At 38.1% G+C, this 22,079-nt stretch overlaps 1 protein-coding gene across 1 annotated transcript in view; it reads left to right on the forward strand.

Annotated features, from left to right (window-relative positions):
• Positions 1 to 22,079, forward strand: part of LOC131434957 (neurotactin) — a 111,360-nt gene that overhangs the window by 58,885 nt on the left and 30,396 nt on the right. Inside the window, exon 3 of the mRNA XM_058602332.1 lies at positions 662 to 727. The gene's annotated coding sequence lies outside the window, so the exon portion shown is untranslated. The remainder of the gene's footprint in view (positions 1 to 661; positions 728 to 22,079) is intronic.

Below are 22,079 nucleotides of genomic sequence, written 5' to 3' on the forward strand. Positions count from 1 at the left end.
GAAATGAAGGATACAAAATCTCCGTACACAGGAGAAGCTTGCGTCGAGGCACCATTCGAAGAACTCGGTTAACAGCAGACTCCTTTCGAAAAGTGTAGATGACTGGAGTGCCCTCTATATCATCGAGAAACGAACTAGATTGCCACTTGTCTCTCATACTGGCTAACAGTAACCGTACCGTCATATATCAGACTGTTTCAAATTCAATTGTAACGAAAACACTTTTCAGTGTATTGATGATAAATTATGACACTAATTGATCGTGTTTCATGCTGTTTGTAATACCGTAAAGTCAGGCCCGTACCCAGGATTTCGTTTCGGGAGGGGCCCAAAGATAAAAAAATAATGTTACTGAAGATTGCTTATACAGCTAATTCTCGGTGTGTCTTTTACGGGTGTTTTTAACAGACACTTTAAACTTTTCCACTGAAACTGTTATTGTATTACATTATTGTCTGAGATCTTCTAAATAATTATATATCAGTTTTTGATTTCGGGAGGGGCCCGGGCCCCTTGGGCCCCCCCTCTGGGTACGTGACTGCGTAAAGTCCATTAAGTTCACTCACCTTCAACATAGTGAAACTAAGCTTATAACAGCTTTTTTCCTTACCTGCAATGACCAACATCAATTAAATTATTTTCCATTTTGTCCCAATTCCAGATTTTGAACTCAACGACAACCATTTCCGCGTACGTTCAAACCCTACGCGTAGAATAGGAACAAAAGGTAGGCATTGTTATTTTATTCGTTTTTAAATGGAAAGGTAATAATTTCATCGGTCAGTCTTCCACCACCCCTTCAACAGTACGACATGAAAGGGATCTAATTTGGGGTATTTTTTCTATTTACGCAAGACGGTTTATGATCATAGCTCAACAGCGTCATGTAGACTCTACTAGCTCATTAAATAGCACACGTTTGCATGTCAATGCTTTCGGCAACTTGATCAAAGCCCTTCTCTGCTCGGCTGTGGTTTCAAGCTAGAACAATAACGAACATCTGTCTTACATCAATGAGCATAACGGCCGAGTGACTATTTTTACAACCGAAACATTTGCCACTGTCCCCAGAGCCGAAAACAGGAAGACCACTGTAGTGCTGTTGCCTGAACACACGAAGTTTTCCTGAGCCATCGTAAAAAAAATTCACACCTATAGAAAAGCCAGAAGTGGTCGGAGGAAACAGACAACATAAACGATCCACGTGTGTCCATCCGCATTCACACAAACCGAATGCATTCACGTACCTACAGAATCAGACCAGCCGGAGAAAGCGCTAACTTGAAACACGGTACACGTCCCCCAGCGGCTATTAAAACATAATTACAATGATTTATTCGCAGCACTAGCAACGGCAACGTAGTTGAAAAAAAACGCGCACACGCAAGGCAGTCCCGGCTTTGCTGGAGAAGTTCTTCTCGGCGTTGCTTCTTACCTAGTATTTGTCCGCCACGGTTGTTATTAGTGTTGTCCTTTCTCCCCCGATGCTTCGTTCGCATAAGTACGCGCGAGTGTTGTTTGTTACAGATTTCCGAATACTGCAATTCAACTGTCAGGATAATTCCACGCCGCCGACTCGGTATAACTGTTTTCATGTCGTTAGTCTCCCGTGGTCCCCACAACGATCATCATCATCAGCAGCAGCACCGCAACATCATGCGTACGCGGCAAAACATGCACATGTTATGGTTATGTTTTTAGCATTCCCGGCGATTCCGGCGAAACATAATCCGTTACCGGGAAAAGATTAAACCCCAACATCTGCCTGCGCGAGATAGTGGCGCGCGGTAGGCCACCGCGAGTTTCGTATGCAGATGCATTCCGTGTCAACCCGTGGTTCCGTGAGTGCAATTGGAATTACTTTGTTTTTTTTTTTAATTTAATGAATGTCAGTTCGAAAGGGCCATTACAAACTCAATGGAATGTTTTAATTCCCTTTGGACGGTTGTCGGTGCCCTTCATTTGTTAGGGTCCTGCATTATACATCAGGGACTTGAATCTCCCTGGTCCGATGCTACCAGCAAAGTATCTTTGATATGACATCAGAATTTTATATTTCTCTTGGGTTAGTTTTTTTTCTAACTTTTTTTTCTCCTGTTGTTGAAGTTTGAGACACTTAAAATAACCGAGGTAATGCCTTTCTCTTGTAGAAAGGATTTGCTATCACTTGAATATCAGACTAGCGCGAATTAACCCGGAGAGCCAAGTGTCAAATAACCTTGAAGTTGACCAATGTCTTTGCGTGTATTTTACTTTACAAGATGAAATGCAAAACTCAGCTCACGTATCTCAGTTGTTTGCCGGACTACCACACTTGTGGACCAGAGGGTTGCCTCAATTAAGTCTGTATTTTTTAGGAGAACAATCTGTAAGTTGGGGGATCAACAGTCAGCATTGAAAATCTGTATATGAAAATGACAAGAAATCGAAGCACGACTAAATTAAAAAGTTTTTAGCGCCAAAATTTAAAAGAAACAAAAACTTTTCTTCGTCTAGATTTTAGGATATTGTGCTTGAAAAAATGTTGCATTGTTGCCAATTGTTATTCTGTTTATGTTCACTTTCGTTTATTAGATATAATGTAACATTTCCATTTCATCAGAAGAAATTTTTGAAAGCATAAGGATTACGTACTAAGTGCAAGAAAAAGTGAACATATAAAATCGTCATTAGCAGATGGGACCATTTATAGTTTTTACCGTCCTAGATATTCTATTTTTATGTAAGTTTTATCCTCTTTTTAGAATTAACACAAAATCTAGGTAATGGCTTTACTTTGTGAAAACAACAGTACCATTATTTAATCCATTCTAACTCGGTCATTATTAAAAATTTAATCTACGTTATCACAAATCTGTAAAATTCTCTGTAAAACTGGACTTCTGGCCAAAAATCTGTAACCTGTATGCACAGAATCGTGGGTATGACTGTATCTGAAAAATCTGTGAAATACAGATTAATCTTTAAATGTGGCAACTCTGTTGGGAACCAGTGAGTAGGGCTGACAGCTATGCCTTACCCACTGAAACACCTGAAATAATGATTATGTTTTGAAAGGAAAGAAATAACATCAAAAACTCTTGAAAATTTTTCAATTCCATATCTCAAAAACTTCTTCCTTATCTACCTAGTAGTGTAATGAAACCGATCAAATAGTCTCATAAAAAAATTTTTGCATAGCTTATTTTTAACACCAATTCAAGTAGACTCATTCCATTTCATTTAGAATAATTCCAGTAATTCAAAAAAGCGTACTTACGTCACTTGTTCGGTAACATTCGCGGCATCGAAAGTCTCAACAATAACACATTTGAACTTGACCATTGAGTCCCATCTGAGAAAAAAAGAACGTGTAGATAAGAAGTGCGATCTGTCGGTTACGCCACTTATACGATTTTCCATTCGGTATAAAAAGTTTTCATCATGAGTATTATGAACATTTCAAATAACATAATAGTAACTCAGAAACGCATAGATTTCCGAAATCAGTTAAGGCATCTCTGAGAAAATTTATTGTATTGAAAATAACTGCAATTTGTCGGATACGTCATCTATAAGACAACAGTTTCCGAACCAGAAATATTAACCATGACCCATCACTGATCTCATAGTAGTTTTTCAATTAGTCTAACTTCATCGAAATTCAAACAGCCATTTCCGAGAAAATTAAGCGAAGAGAAAAATGTGCGTTTTGTCGGTTACGTCACTTATACAATTATTACTCCTTAACCGAAAGTGACAGCCATTTGATCGTCGGACATGATCCACAACCCAATAGTTTATATATACATTTATTTATAGCTTCCAAGCAGGTCAAAGTTTGGTCTGATTGATTGAATGTATTCAACATTATTAGGCTATATGGAGAAAGTTTACAATGTGATGCTATGATTTTATTTAAAAAATAAATCATTTTTGATTTTTATATTCTTTCCCACGATTCTTTCGCTTTTGAAAGAATTAGTCTAGCCGAGAAGCTTTTTTGAAAAGATTAAAACTTTTTGTACATTATTTCTTCACCTCGACCTAGAACGCAATAAACTGTTGAAATTATCATCTACAACATATAAAAACCTGTTTTAATAAACGTAGTGGTGTACTTATGCCTTTCTCATTAACATTTCATTAGAAATCGATGCAAGTTTCGATGCAGTTTTTGACACTCTATTTCCTGAGCCGGATTCCGGAGACTGTCACATTCGTACAAAATTTTGAGGCCATCAAATAACCAGGCCTACAAGTTCAAATAGTTATAAAATCTGCTTCGAAAGTTTCGTACTTATCTGTGTCGTGAATTTTATATTTATAATGTTTATTATAGAGACAAAGACTTTGTTTGAATTTAAGCAGGCTGATTTACCTCTAATGCACTTTTTCGGATGAGCCAACTAAACGAAGAGAAAAATGGGGAGTAATACTTTTCAAATTGCATCATAACATATTGGATTTATCTTTTTGTTATTATTATCAATATAATCATTTGTAATCACAGCATGCGTGTAAGTATTATTGGCTGTTTTTATTGACAATATTAATACACAACCGGCTTCTGAAATTTCCCTTTCTCCCGCACACGCTATACGAAACTGAACTAAACACGCTGTGTGCTTCGTTCGCGAAGGCGGTGATGTTTTCTTTTTCTCTATCAGCATGTACCGGTGCGTACCGGTTTTGCATCGTCGTTTTGTAAGACAGTTTCAAGTTTTGACACTCAGCGTCCTATAATTTCGGAACCGGAAGTCGGATCTGGCTGAAATTGCACAGTATCTAGTACAATGAGAGCTCTAATTTGAATCAAGTTTCGTGAAGATCGGTCTAACCATTGTTGAAAAATCGAAGCATGTTTCACTACTGTATGTACTTTCCGAACTGGAAACCGGGGACTAGTAGTTCAAAAGTAGGTTTATATATCCGGAAGTCGGATCGGGATAAAATTCAATAGCAGTCTATGGGATCATAAGACCCTTCCATTGAATCTTAATTTGTGAAAATCGGCTCAGTCATCTCTGAGCAAAATGAGTGACATTATTTGTCACATACACACACCTACATACAAGATATTTTGTGATCTCGAAGAACTGAGCCGAATGGTACACGACACTCGACCCGCTGGGCTCTATTGTAAAATCTGTTTTCACAGGGATTGCATAATCTTTCTATATGAGAGAGGCAAAAATCATGAAAAATATTCAAGTTTTATTTTTGAAATAGAATGAATTCATTTGATTAATTTAAAGTTTTATTTTCTAGATAATATGAAAGTGCCGCAATGTTTTCACAGTGTTTGGTCCCAATGATTGCCCAACACATTACCGAATACGATCAATCGTTTCAAGGATTAATGTTTTTGAAAGTTTTTAAGCATGAAGAATCGAAGAACATACAAAAAATCGAATTCAAACAAAATGACTAACCTTGGATTAAATACCTTAGTCCCCCGGAACCATGTACTTCTTCGATTACTACAAACATTTGCTCCTCTCCAAGGGATCCACCACTTGGATGTCGTGGTTGCTCCGACGATTCCATGGCTTCCGGTTTGCTGGTGCCCCAAGACAGGTGTTACGTCACGAATCTACTTGGTGTATTTCCCAATAATTGACCTTGCCTACACCGGCTGAGAGTTCTGCCGGAATCAGATGATCTAGACTACACCGACGAAGATATTTTTCAATATTTGCGCATGTGTCAAATAATGTCACTCATTTTTCTCAGAGATGGCTGGACTGCTTTTCACTAAGTCTCAAAGTCCTAGTAGCGCGTTGTATAGCTATCCTGTACTTTTATACTGATTGTGTAACTTATCAAATTAGTTTATATAACTTTTCTGGTAACTGTTTTGCGAACGTTCATATGAGCTTGGAAAATCAATTGTTCTAAAAACTATCTAAAATAATAACTAAACGCAAAGTTATCGATTGAGAAACTTAGAAACAGATCTCATGTAGTTTTTGTTATAACAAGCTGTGCAGCTCCTATAAAAATTAATGCATCGATCACATTACAAATGCTGTAATAAAATCATCGAAAAACGATTGTGAAACTCAAGGAAATTACTACGTAATATGAACAAGAACTGAATTGATGTTTACAAAACATAATAAACATAAATTGTAATGATTAAGTTTCACATTTGTTTTTCTAAGCAGTTACTCATTTCACGAGCATGACAGGAAAAACATTCTGAATGATAATTCCAAATATTGTATTGATGTTTCGTCTATTAGTGAATGGAAAATCGAAAACGAACTGCAGTTTGACAAAGAAACATCTATTTGTACGCCTGAAATTTACAAGCGACTTCGAATAAATGAGTTTTGATGATTGTACCACAATTTCTGTAGAAATATCTGTCCATTCTTTTTTATTGAGAATTATCGGAATGTTGTTTATAATATGCCAAGGATAATTTTCAAACTTTCTTGCAAACTGTCATATTATTTTAATCAGTAGTACCTTTGAACAGCTTATCTTTTCGTTTATTATCTTGCAAAAGTAATGTAAAGTAAATAAAATTAATCTAATTTTTGCTACTGTTATGATAATGTTCTTATGTCTGGTTACGTTATTTGATGGCCTGAAGAACTGACTTCGGCTTTATTGGTTCCCAGTTCTCCTGGAAACATTGATCAAAAACTCCGAAAAGGAACTCGCCTCATTTTCACAAAATCAGCTGAATCACGTTTTACTAATTTAGATTCAAATTTACGCTCACAGGGCCCATAAATTGCTATTATTTTTTTCCAAATCCGACGTCCTGTTCCAAAATTACAAGATGAAGTGTATTTAAAATTTCGAACCGTCACGATGTAAAGAATGCGAAAATTCTTCTAAATCTGTTTAAAACCTTTTCAATTTAAAGTTTACGCTAGGCGATTTCTAAACAAACTATCTTGTTTTTACTCAAGCGTCGTGGGAAAGAATTTTGAAGAATCCCACAGTAATATATATGAGATGATAAGTATTATGAGAAAGGCATCATTACATCACTACGTGGATTGAAGCAGGTTTTTATTTATCATGTTCATCTTTCATTCCCATCAACATCCCACAGCGCTGTTGTGATTGAAAACGCCTGCATGCGAGTTCCCGTCTAATCAAAGCTAACCTCACGCGATCGTACCCAGATTTTTACTAATCGCTCTTCTTCCACCCATGTATAGACTGATAATAGCTCATAATTATGGGCAATCATACATGAATTATACTACGATTATTTATTGACACCAAACCGGGAAAATTCCATTGCCTTCACATCTTCAAACATATAGTACCTTATGAGGGTCCCCTTTCATTCACTCCGAATGCATTAATTTATTCCTGCCTTCGATATATGCTCTGCTGAAGGCGAGAAAGATTTTGTAGCATTATGTTGTCCCAATGTGATACAACAATACTGGCATCGTTCTTCACCTCGCCGCCAACCGCTTTGTCTGTCACATGGAACCGCATAAAGTCGTACACATACACATACACACACACATACCATATGTAGCTCGCAACTCTCGTCGATGCCGTGCATCATGCCATTCATGCAATTATCGTCTCAATTGGCCCTCTTGAACTGGCCCGAGCATCCAACCGGGACCCCTGCTTCTTGAAGACGAGGGCCCTGCTGGATGAGATATTCTGAGTTGCCTTCATTGTAAATGAAAACCAGTGGAGTGTTGACTTTAACACTCGCCCCAAGCACCCTGGATAGTGGATTAATGTTCAACGTTCGGAAAACTATTCTCAGCATAGTTGCTGTGGCCACTCAAAAGCCAATGCTCACCTTTTCCCCCACTGTCATTTGCAATTCATTATGAATGAAGTATGCACGAGACACTCTGCTCTGGATCTTGCTCGCATAAAGGATGTCACAAGACTAATAACCTTTATATGCAGACAGAATAAACACATTTCTTTCAACCTTTCATACACATACACACACACCCAACACACCCATCACCCCTCCCAAGTTTGTTGCAAACCTTGACACTGGGGCTTCCTTTCCATCCTGCCGCCCAGTCCGGATTCGCTCGGCTTCAATTGATTCTGATTGCAAGCGGCAGTCAATGTCGTAAAGGCTTAACCCGTTTTCTTTAAACAACCATTTCCTCCTTAGTGTCTTCATGTTTGTACCGTTTTCCTTCTGCGTGCTCCATTCCTCCTCTTGCTTTGTAGTCAAATTTGCTTGGATACCCTTTGGTGTAGCTACATAGCAGTGGCTTCTTTATGTCTGCACAGCAAGACATTGCAAAACACTGCCACAGCTCAAGCAATACAAAATTAGAATCTTATAGGATAGAAAAAAAACACGTCATCATCGAAAAAAAGATCAAAAAGCTGATGCCGTTGTTTTGAGTCATAACCGGTGCTGTGCGGGAATAATGCTTTGTGTTGGGTGATCTTCAAGAATTTTAAATTTTGATTCGTTTTAGCTTGTGCGGACAAGCCCTTCAACGTCACCTATTGCTTTTTATAATCTGTTCAATGTTTTCCTATATGAACTTCAATGCTTGATTCCATGTCCGAACTATGAATTGTTCGATCAAAGCTTCCGGTTACGGACTTATAATTTCGAAATGTTAAACATTTTCAATCGTAAAAACTACTCCAACATGTAAGTATTAACGATTTGTTTTAGTCTTGTTGAGACGTAGAGCCGCCATGTGCTAGTTTTAAATTTTATCAGTATCTAACGAGAAAAACAGATTTGAAAAATGACATGTCAATACAATTAGCTACCGCAGATACGGGACTCGAACCCATCGCTAACTCCTATCCGGGAAAATCGCTTTGCCAGTTAAACTATCGTGCATGTGAAACACACGAAGAAGCCGACTGATTATTTATTAATTATGACCGCTCCGTGGAACACGTTTCAGCATCCGAGATGAGATTATGGAAAAATCGCAGATGGCTCTAATGACCATACCGACAACTGAATATTGAAAATGTTTCGAGGATTGGATCAAGCTGGTGTGTTGCAGTCGATTTTGATGAATAGTCATGTATTTTTAATTTTCTGACTACATTCTGGCAACTTTTTGATCATGGTAGTATGCTTAAATCTTCACATAATTTACAAACCAAAACCAAATTCGATTGATATTGAAAGTTTTGAAGAAATTTCAATAGCAGCTTCGTAATAAACGAAAGTCAAAATAAACAAAAAGAGGATCTCAATTGCAGTTTAACCCTTTTATCGTTAAACTATTGAGATATTTAACTTTTAATCGGTTTAATCTCGTGTCCGGTCTAGCCCCGGTCTCCACGAAATAAGGTTATTACAGAGTTTTGGTACCACATGGTCACCGATTCGTGCTAAGTGCACATAACCAAATTCTTATTTTTACCCATTCATCCACGACTCTTCAGTGCATTAGCAGTTTATGTTGAACTGCTACCATCACCTAGCAGTTCAACATGAACCGCTAAGTAGACATAAACAAGGATGGCTTTTATCGTATCAAAGAACGTTCAATCTTCACTCTTCACACGATTGAATCAGTGCCATCAAAGAGAAATGGAAAACATCGCAACAACAAACACCCGGCATGGCTCATTTAACATAGAATAGACACCAGTGCGAGAGTGAATTTCTCTCGATGACATTTCTGAGAATCAAAGGTTAGCACGCTGCTGTGGAGATCCTCTCTGAAGCAACAAACGGTCGCTTATTCTCGTTTCGCGATCCGATTCTGTATGGGCAGTGGATAATTGCGATAGAATCATTTTACTATTGCCGCTTATTCTAACTATTTGCATATAACCTTTGTATAAGTTGTGTCTATGAAAATGTATGTGAATGCATTACAAGGGTGTCTATGAAAATGTATGTGAATGCATACAAGGGTTTTGAAATATTGCAACCTAGTATGAGAAACATCAAGATGAACCATCGATTCGATTTTCTGCGATAATTGTTAACTTGCGATCCTCTCTTGGGAAATTCCACACAGCAACGATCATTATCAGACTGTATATTTTTTCATGGGCCGTGAAATACTCAGAGTATGAAGTGGAGCGAAGAAATGTAGAAAAATTCTCTCGCGGCTCATGCATTGAGAGACTCGAGTTCTTATAGCATCTTCTACCGGATTGAAAATATTGTATACAATATAGATAGCAATATAGCAGCTTCTGTCAAATTTTCGGCAATCACCAACACTGGACATAAAGTTAAGAGGGTATTTCACTACCCGAGACGGTCAAATGTTTTGATGTTTTCAAATTGTTGGAAATGAAAAGTTTTTTAATATATTTATTCGAGATTTTTTTGAAAATTTTCTACAGGTTTTGAACAATATTGTTAATGTTAAAAATATATTTGTTAACAATGGTTCCATTGGATGAATCGAATTTAAGCCTGCCTAAAATACTGATTTCATAGTAGACCAGATATTTCCAGTTTAAATACACTCAAACAGAAATGTAACTCATTTTATAATCGTGAGACTTCCTGCTATCACCATATCTGGAAAATAAGAAACAATTCATTGCAAAGTGTTCTGTAAGTAGCAGAAACATTACGTCTGCTTAGCGGTTCAAATTGAACTGCCGAGTTTAGCACTAAGCAGTTCAATTTAAAACTGCTCTGCACTGATGAGTCAAAGACGAAACATGAAAATAATAAGAAACAATTGATCACTCAATTTAAATCAGACGTTTAAGAAAAATGATGATGCTTCGCACTGTTTTTGATGAGGGCGCCCGTTTAGCATAAGGTCGTTTGGCGTACGGTCATTTGGCATAATATCGTTTATCATAACGCCGTTTGACATAATGGTTATTTGGCATAATGGTCATTTGGCATAATGGTCATTGGACATAATGCTATTGGTCATATTAATAATTGGACTCGCAATCTTTTAATCTAATGTGAAATTTCGTTTGTGTTTCGATAGAGTGATGTTTGAATATTATATTCGGTTCAAATGTTTCCCTCAGTTAAGTCCGAACGAGCAGCAGCGAGATCGGACAGCAGGTCATTAAAAACGACGCATTACACTTTTCAAAATCGCAGTAAATGGGATCAAGTTCTATTATGCAGCATGTTGATCTGTTATGCCAAATGACCATTATGCCAAACAGCGTTATGCCAAAGGTGGTAGTCAAGTTTTTGATTATACTTAGTTTAAAAAATGCGATAACCCTAGATAAGTTCACAGAAACAAATTATGAATTTTACAGGTAACATAATTCTACAAATGATACAATTCATGACTACTTAACTTGTCAAGTGACGCAATATTCCTTTCGCACAGAATTTAACGGATTCCGAGTATAATTTGCATTCGGCTATCAATTATTCATAAGGCACTTATGTGCTTTAATGGTTCAGTTGATTAGCGCTGTGGTTTGTGATCTAGTGTTTCTCGGTTCAAGCTGCGCTGTACTATCGATCAACTGTTGTTTTTTTTTATTTGAATACAAGCTATGTAATTTTCAAATCACATAATTTTACATGTTCTTGAATACAAGTTTGTGTGAAATATGGCGCTCCATTTATGTCCTAGTTATTTTTTGTGAATTGTGAAATCCGCCGTCCTGAAAAAATGGTTTCGAGAAAAACAAGTTCAAAGATTCAGAAACATGGTACTTCCAAATAATGTAACTTACGGTAAATCAATGACTCCAGGACCATACATTGCCTTATTTTCTTTCTCATAAAACTTACTGCCGACATAAAAAAAGTTCAAATGAAAAAAATTGATTTTTCGAACAAACTCGATTAGAAAACCCCAACAATGCTATTATACCCAAGTTGGCGGTTCAATGCATACGGCACTGGTCTTACAAGCCAGTTGTCATATGTTCGAGCCCCGATCTGGAAGGGTTCATAGTGTCAGTAGGATCGAAGTACTAGCTATGCAATGATTCTGTTTTTTTTAATATCATTTATTTTACCCCGGCTTTAACCATTTTGCTCGTTCACCGGGGATAAAAAATATTCTCTACACTGAGAAACGGCTGCGAAGTCTGTTGAAACAGAATGGTCAAATTCCACAAAAGGAATGCATTGTTGAGTGGAAGACGAAGCGTAAACGTTGAAATGCAGAAAAATTCAAAAAAAACATTCTGCTTAGAAAAAACATCAAAAATGCAGAAAAAGGATGCCACATGAATTGAATGAAAGACATACGGAAAAGCGAATAAACACTTGTGAAAATTTGCCTCAAAGAAACGAAATAAAATCAGTTTTGCATCGAATTGGTACTGGTGATGAAAAATGCGTGTGTATTAAGAATCATAAATGGAAAAAATCAGAAGTATTACAGGACAACAATCATCGACTGCAAACCCAAATCGATTCGGCAAGAAGGCAATGCTCGGTGTTGACGAAATAAAAATGGTTTGGTGTTTCATGAGCTTCTAAACCTTGATGAAACTGTTAACAGTTTGATCAATTTGAACCATGAATTGATCGAAAAATAACCAGAATAATTTTGTTACACGACAAAGCACACAAAGCAAAACCGATTCAATATACACACTTAAACCCTATTCTCGAGCTCGGCATATTGAAATGCTGAATTAGATCGGGAACACAACATTTTGCTGATTGTTTAGTAATCTGAATGCTCATTTCCGTAGTCCGTTAAAGTAATATTCTGATGTTTTAGTAAAGCGCATAATTTTGCCGAAGTTTGGCATAATATTATGATGAACTTGTCAGTAAACAGCAAATATGCCGAAAACAGCAAATCCAGTTGCCGAAATTTTGAACAGTGAGTTAGTTTTTACTGAAACTCGGTGAAGCACTTGTCACCTAATGTCTCTTTTCGATTTTGCAAAGCAACACGTCGCCATTGGACGTGGAGCTGGAAAACATATAAATTGGGAGAAAGACAAAGATTTTTTCTATGTCGTGACAAGATAAGTGAACTAAGAAACTATCTGCTTCGCAAATATAATTATTAATAAGTGCTTGTTTACAGGTAGAGGCGTTGTGGAGCACTAGAAAAATTTGCTTTAGGCGTGATGTTTCATTTTTAGATTCAAAATTTAGAGATTAAGATGTGAAAATCTCAGTTTTTTTTTTGCTGAGACTGAGCAATAAAATTTAAGTGTGTACAAATAAAACACTTGGCTGGAAGCTGCTACCTCACCCGCCGTATTCATCTGATTTGTCCCATTCCGACTACCATTTGTTTCCATCGATGGGCCTAGCATTGGCTGAGCAGTACTTCGATTCCTACGAAGAAATCGAAAATTGGGTGTCTGATTGGCTTGCTTCAAAAGACGAACTTTTGGTACATCTAGTGTGGTATCCATAAATTGCAAGAAAGGTGGTCAAGACGTAGATAAAGCTATACTTTGAACACGTATTTTTTTTTTCAATGTATGTAATGTAATTAGTGTTTAATGTTAACAGAAGAAGACCGGTATGTCTGGTAAATCATCAATTCTAATTTAACTCACTCGAATACCGCCTTTAACCGTCACCTCGCTACTCCAGACAAGGCTTATTTATATTTGGGAGTCATAATTTAGTTAGACTAGACTAGAAACTGCTTGAATGCAAATACTGGCTTAATGTATTTACGATGCAAGAACAGGGTATTTATTTTATCCGTTTTTTGTCACTGTAAATTCTGTGTCGAAGATTATTTTGCTCGTTGCAAAATCTTAGTTCAAGTTCGAAGTTTTTTAGTTTTAGATTCACTTCAACTGCCCGACTTCAGCATTCTCTGCAGTATCAGGCAAGTGATCTCGCATGCCTGACCAAATTTTTACAATCTATAGACTGCATAGTAGAGAAAAAACAATTAAATTTCGATACATCACAAGAAGAAGAAAAAAATAGTTTATTTATATCATCCCCGTGTACTACAAAAACCGAACACAACCACGTAAACCACCCCACCTTCCATCGAATGGTGTGTTGTGTATCATTCCGTGTCTGCCCGATGGAACTCACTTCTGGGATAAAATTGTTACTGATGGGTGCTGACCTATCCTGCCCGATGAAATAGTGATGACATCATCTCCTGTTGCGTATAGGTCGCACAGCTGGATCCACCACCGTTGAACCGTCGAACGACGAAAACGGTTGAACGAAAGGAACACAATGCAGAGGAAATAATTTTCTTTAATTTAATGCCCAAATATACTGACTGTACCGTGTGGACCGCTGGAGGAAGGCGCAGACGATTGCGTGCGTGTGTCTCCCCACCAGCGGAATTGAAGCCAGGAGCCAGGCGGTTGAACCAAGAAACTTTGCTGGATGGAGCTATGGTGTGATTAAATTTATGATTTAAGAACATTTCTTCTTTGTGACAGTGCCTCTTGGATAGTATATAAAGAGACAAACTAATGGTTCACGGAAGTGGAAAATAAAACATCGACAGCGTAGGTGGGCCTTGAACAGTGACGGAGAAATTTTTTAATGTAAACTGTTTCTTTTTTACAAGTTCAAACGCTCGAACGAGTATTGATTTATTCTGTATAGCAGTATAATAGTTGTACAATTCTGATACACTACAGAAGTGTAAAATACCAATTAATGTACATCCAAAACATAATTTTTGATTCGTACGATCTTCTTTCCCAGTGAATACATGCCATTCAGACTATGCGTAAAGCAAACATAACCCCCAGCTCAAGTATTATATTTCACAACTGCGAGGTAAGAGCATTATGTTTTTACGAGTACCATCAACAGCGCACTGCACCGGACTAGTGTGTACGGAAAGTGAGAGCCACTCGAACGTTAATGTTTGAACATCCCGGAGGATCATGTTTCCACCGAGAAACCTACTGATCCGCAAGGGTATGACAGCCAACGCACAGCGGCGCTATGTTGGTGGAAACAGTCGCACCTGTCGTAAGTGATCCAAATGCCGTTATAATTTATGATGAACTACATTTCCAGCATAGGACTATGGCATAGTGGTTTGTAGTCGGTTACAGTCTTGGTTCTTGCTGAGTACTGGTTTTTCCATCAATTGGTGTACAATGATAGTACAAAATAGCCTGTACAAACCATAAAATTTTTCGTTCACGGTTTAACGGCTCTACGTTTTGGTAATTCAAGACTGCCTGTATGTGTATACTCGACACATTGAAAATCGAAACCGTACAATTCAAGTGAAAACTGTTCACATACTACTCGACCTTCCTGAGTGAAAACTGTTATTAAACGTTATGCCGCCAGCAGAGGAAATGCCATCTATTTAGCAGCAGCACGTGCCACTGCTCAACAAAGAAAATGGAACGACAGTAGAATGCAAAACCAACTATTGGAGTAATTCGATAGCTTTGGTCGTGACTATAAGATCGATAAGTTTTGGCATCGTCGTGCGCAACCAAAACACACCCACCCGCCCGCGTCCGTTAGTAAACATAGCTATTTTGACAAGTTGGAGCTTCCTACCGGACCGGACCAAGTATTAGGGTGAGGTTCAGGCTATTTCACTAATTTCTTCACATACAATCGATCGATTTTGCTAGTATAGACATCCGACATTATTGAAATAGAAAGAAACCAGTTCTCCATTGCTACACGCAGATAAATGGAGATTATATAAAATAACAAAACAGTCAATAGATCTTTAAACATAATTTCTGTCAATTTCAAGCTAGAATATGATTGTTTTGAACCCAATTCTGCCTTCTACATCAACACCAGATATATTTGATTTGAAGCAAAACTCTAATTTTAGCTAGCGAAAGAATGATTTGTTTTTGCTGATTTTATTGTTGAAATGTTGACATGTTAACAACAAAAGATAAGTTGATGTTATTGGCAATATATTTGTTGTTTCATTCATGTTTTACATTTATATCAAGAGAAGCCTAATTTAATCCATCTAATGGTGCTATTATGCCTATCTCATATTACTCATAATATCATAAATATTACTGTGGAGTTCTAAAAACAACCGTTCATTGAATAGAAATAGAGAAGTTTGTTCGAAGTAATCTAGCAAAATCTACAAATCAAAACACCCTAGAGTTCCAGAACTGGAAATATTATTCACAACGAATTCAAAGATTATGTATGAAACCGTAAATTTTTTTCTTTTAATAAGTTTGTGAAAATCGATTTCGCCATCTAGAAGAAAAGTAAGGTTTGCAGTTTTTGACCACTATTTCCAATACTTCCAAAACCTACTTTCGATGACCGGAATAGCCGAAGCAACGGGAGCGGGTCATTTCGCCTAATGCCGAAAGACGTTTCGCCGAATGCCATTTTGCCGAATGCATTTTCGCCGAATAGGTCATTTCATCGAAAGTCATTTCACCGAAAGGGTCATTTCGTCGAAAGGATCATGTCTCCTGTTTGTTATGTCTCCTGTATAATTGATATGGCGCAGCAACATAACCGAAGCCAAGATGGCTCGGCGACACCAGCTGAGTCGACCGCCGACCCGCCGTCGGAAGCGACTGCCTCTTGCAAACAAACCTGTAACCGCCTCGTTTGCCCTGTCTACTCAAAGCTAGGTTTCTTTGTTTTAATTAGGTCCGAACGGTCGGACAGCAAAGCAAAGTCATGGCATTACATTCCTTTTGTGGAATTTGGCCTCTCTGTTTCAACAGACTTCGCAGCCGATTCTTAGTGTACAGAATCATTGCATGGCTAGCACTATGGATCCTACTGACACTAAGAATCCTTCTAGGTCGGGGCTCGAACATACGACAACTGGCTTGTAAGACCAGTGTCTTATGCATTGAACCGCTAACCTGGGACGATCGGACGATCGGACAGCACCTGAGCCAAAACGATGTGGCGAAGCCGCATTAGATATTTTTTTCATTTTCATTTAATAAACGGAAAATACCACATACATTTACCTGGTAGATACACCCATGCAATTGCCTTGATGTTTAGTAGCTAATCAGTGGCGTACCGAGGAAAAAAAGGTCCCAAAGTCATCTTCGACGAGCAAAAAAAAGGTCCCAAAGATGACTTTGCCGCCCCCCTTAAAATTTTGCGCGCGGGGCGAATGCCCCCTTCCCCTCCCTCCTAGGTACGCTACTGTAGCTAATACTTAACAAGTTTGCTTGGGAACTCCGTTCTGAGGTTCATGAATCAATCTTCGAAATTACAATTGTAGGTCACCAAACGGGAGTTAACGCTATCATCATCTTTATGTTTATTTTAAATAAATTCCAATTACGATTTTAAGACAATTTCAGGATTCGGTGAAATGACTCTTTCGGCGAAATGGATTTCGGCGAAATGGCATTCGGCGAAATGGCATTCGTCGAAATGGCCCATTCGGGGAAATGTTATTCAGCGAAATAATCCTTTCGGCGGAACGGCTTTCGGCGAAATGATCCTGATACCAAGCAACAAATATGATCTACAAATTGGAACAGTTTTGACACTTTCTACCTAAACCTAAGTTCATGAAAATCGGCCAAACCATCTCTGAGAAAATAGTCTGAGTTTCATTTTGGAATATTTAAACACTATTTTCGATGCTTCCGGAATCGGAAATCGGGAACCTGAACAGCCGGAATTAATTTGACAGGCCGTCTGCTAACAATGACTAACGGTTGGAATAGTTTCGAGCCCAGTTTAGAATTTTACCACGTTTTTGGCTTCGCCGCTTAAAATGACGTTATACATTTTTTTATACTCTTCACTCCGTAATTCCAGAACCGGAAGTTGTATTCGGATGAAATTCTAAAGCTTTGTAAGGGATCATAAGAACTTTTAATTTGAACCTAAGTTTGTGAAACACTCTGTCTGAGGAAACTGAGTAAATTTACCTTAGGTGTTCGTTTTCTTTATGGCGTGTACGAAATTGAACAAAGCCCCACCTATCCACCTATCATATTCTAGTTCCGAAACGGAAAGTTGGATTCGGATAAAATGTTCTAGAAAATTTTTAATAATTTCAAGACCTTTAATCTCTGTTTGTGAAAATCTGGCAAGCCATCTCCAAAAAAATCGAGTGCATATTTTATACTTCATTTTCACATATTACCCTGTAACTCCTAAAACGGAAGATGAATCCCAATGAAACTCAATAGCAGACTATGTGACTATAAGGTTGAAAATCAGTTCTGCCATCTCCGAGAAAAGTGAGTGCATATTTTTGTTACACACACACACACACACACACACACACACACACACACACACACACACACACACACACACACACACACACACACACACACACACACACACACACACACACACACACACACACACACACACACACACACACACACACACACACACACACACACACACACACACACACACACACACACAGATATTTGCTCAGTTCGTCGAGCTGAATCGAATGGCATATGACATTCGGCCCTCCGAGCCTCTGTTGAAAAGTTGGTTTTTGATTGCCATTTTTATACCTATCAGTAATTCCGGAACCGGATGTCGTATCTGGATGAAATTTGTTAGAGTTTGTGAAAACTGGCTGAGCGGTCTCTAAAAAAAATCTATTGCACGTTTTTAGTTCATTTTGCACATTTTACCCTGCACTCCCGAATCAGAAGTCGGATCAAGATGAAAATCAATAGCAACTTATGGAACTATAAGGCCTTTAATTTGAATCTTGGTTGAAGAAAATCGGTTCAGCGGTCTCTGAAAAAATCGAATTCACTTTTTCTTCTTTTTTTGTACATTATTCGTAACAGATCGGCTGAAAAGTTCGTATCGTTTCTATGAGAGGACGCCACTAGAATTAAATCCATACCATTTTCAGTTAGTACCAACCTTCAAAAGATACGTGTATAAATTTGACAGCTGTCTGATTATTAGTTTGTGAGATATTGCATTTTGAGTGAAGCTACTTTTGTTATTGTGAAAAAATGGAAAAAAAGGAATTTCGTGTGTTGATGAAACACTACTTTTTGATGAAAAAAAGTGCCGCCGATACCAAAAAATGGCTTGATGAGTGTTATCCAGACTCTGCACCGGGCGAAGCAACAATTCGTAAGTGGTTTGCAAAATTTCGTACTGGTCATATGAGCACCGAAGACGATGAACGCAGTGGACGTCCAAAAGAGGCTGTTACCGATGAAAACGTGAAAAAAATCCACAAAATGATTTTCAATGACCGTAAAGTGAAGATGATCGAGATATCTGACACCCTAAAGATATCAAAGGAACGTGTTGGACATATTATTCACGAATATTTGGATATGAGAAAGCTTTGTGCAAAATGGGTGCCGCGTGAGCTCACAATCGATCAAAAACAACAACGAATTGATGATTCTGAGCAGTGTTTGGAGCTGTTATATCGAAATAAAACCGATTTTTTTCGTCGATATATAACAATGGACGAAACATGGCTGCTTTGAAAAAGAAAAAAGTTTTGTTTCATCAAAACAAGTCGATGAAAACCATGCTAAAATTGAACGAATTGGGCTTCGAATTCCTCCCTCATCCACCGTATTCTCCAGATTTGGCCCCCAGTGACTTTTTCCTGTTCTCAGACTTCAAAAGAATGCTCGCTGGTAAAAAATTTAGAAGCAATGAAGAGGTAATCGCTGAAACTGAGGCCTATTTTGAGGCAAAGGACAAATCGTACTATAAAATGGTATCGAAAAGTTGGAAGATCGCTATAATCGCTGTATCGCCTCTGATGGCAATTATGTTGAATAATAAAAATGAATTTTGGCAAAAAAATGTGTGTTTCTATAAACGATACGAACTTTTCAGCCGAACTGTTACATTACAGTACGTTACTCCCGAACCGGAAGTCCGATCCGGGTAAAATTCGATAGCAACCTATCCAAGAGAGCTTTCATTCGAATCTAGGTTTGTGAAAACCGGTTCAGCCATCTCCGAAGGAATCTTTGGAACAGGAAGTGTCTGTCATTTGATATTCGAACTCTATCAATGACCCAACAATAGTGTTAAAACGAGCCTGAACCTGTTGAAATCGGTTGAGTCGTCTCCGAGAAAATTGAGCGGATAGAAAATCCGCACACACTCAAACATTTTTCAATCTCGTCAAGCTGAGTCGAATTGTATACGATACTAGAAGTCTCCAGAGATCCGATCAAAAGTCGAGGCTTCAGCACTTATATATCCATTCAATAGAGCAAGGCAAAATTGTTCGCACATCAAATTTTGATTGATCGCCGTGTCACAAGCAGTGCCGTAATCAAATGGATCTACTGGACCCATCGTCTATTGAATAATCATACCTAGTCATTTGATGATTCACTTGCTCCGTTTCAAGAGCGAATGAACCCACCTGTTTCTCTGTCTCAGTCGCCGACAGTGAACAAGTTCGAATGAATAGGCATGAACATCAGCTCAAATGACTGAGAATTATTCCGGTACAAGAAACAATAGGTGACGGTTTCCATTTGAGTTCACAGTTTTCGCCAGCATTGAGATATATCCAAAAGTGTTAGAAATAAAGATTGGAAGAAAAGGCAATGAGTTTAAGTACATTATGTAATTGGCCGTGTTTACCGTTCATTTATTATCTTGAAATAACTGAATATTCACCAGAAGCTCATTTGTAGGCGCTCTCTCAGTTAATTGAAAGAAATGTTTGTTATTTCAAGATAGAAACTGACGTAGGTTTGACTGATTTTCAGTTGACGGTGCAACGGATGAAGAACTGAGTGTTCTTCATTCAGTATGTCAGTGAGCGGTGTATGTATTGAGTATGAGATATAGAACAGTCAACTGATTGGCTGTGTATAGCCGATATCGATTGAATGAAATAAAACAAAATTTTACGGCACTGGTCACAAGTCAATCGTAACAGTGGTTAGATTCCATGAACTGGAACTCGAGCTGCTTCACGCGGCGTCCACCATATTCGCCAGATTCGAACCCCAGCGACTGTTTTCTGCATTGATGAGTGAAATATCAATTTGAAAAAAAGTGTTGTTTTCTTTGTCACACCGGGAAATGAGCTTCAAAAATTTTTATTACAATTTACATTCGGTTTTCGCTGTTTCAATAATTTTCATCTTTTCTCTCCGTCTGTGTTGCCTTCAAAAAGCGATAAGTATAAATTAAACATTGTTTTATCCAGACAATGTACATCAGATTTTTTCCATAGCGTCATTTTCGATTTGAGGTTGGCCAACTAAGCAGAGTTAATTGACGAGAAATGCGGTAAAAATCATTGGAATCTAAGCTATTCAAGCCGTTAATTCATCTATAAATTGCACCAAATTTGGCCATTTAATCCAATTTTTCGTTGTCTAAAACTAAACAACAATGTAAACTGGTAACTTATTTGTGATTTTCTGATTTTTGCTGAAAGAACAATTATTGAATATCTTATTGAATATTATTGATCTAACAAAACAAAGTCTTGGCATTACATTCCTTTTTTGAAATTTGGCCTCTCTTTTTCAACAGACTTCGCAGCCGATTCTTAGCGTACAGAATCATTGCATGGCTAGTATTATGGATCCTATTGACACTAATAATCCTTCCAGGTCGGGGCTCGAACATACGACAACTGGCTTGTAAAACCAGCGTCCTATGCACTGAACCGCCAACCCGAGACAATATCATTAATCTAACAGCTTCTATTATGTTAGGAATATCAGTGAAACTAAAATACCGATATGATGATAGTGATTCAGTGATACCCCAATAACTGATATGCAGCTACATTCCACTGAAAAGAGTTAATATTTTTCCATTTTTTACTGAACAAACCCAAATGTATCAAGGCTTCAACATCCATCAAGCTAACTCAAAAATGGCGCAAATCGATATGGGACTGACATGCGAGTATGGGCAATGCTTGCTAGATCCGTTTTTAGCTTCAATCTAAGACTAAACGTTTCTCGCGGAAAACCATCCGATCTACGAGTCCCACTCTCGCAGTTCCACCACAGGAATCTGCGCATCTGTTTCTTCCGGATCGCGTAAAGGGTCACCCGCCAACACGACACCAAGTGATGACACTATTTAGCGTAGTGGGTAATTAAGGTTACAAGGTGCTGCTGGTTGGCTGGCATTCAGAGGCCAGAAGATCCGTTTGTACCCTACATGTCGAGGGCACGACACTCGCTTATAAATATAGCACTCTGTACTGTGTCATGCCCACGCGCCGTAAATATCGCTTCGGGCGACAACGAGTGATGCCGGTCTGTAAGTTTTCTTCTTTCCCGAGATGGAATGTTAT

This window comes from Malaya genurostris, chromosome 3, assembly GCF_030247185.1.
Source record: "Malaya genurostris strain Urasoe2022 chromosome 3, Malgen_1.1, whole genome shotgun sequence".
Lineage (NCBI taxonomy): Eukaryota > Metazoa > Arthropoda > Insecta > Diptera > Culicidae > Malaya > Malaya genurostris.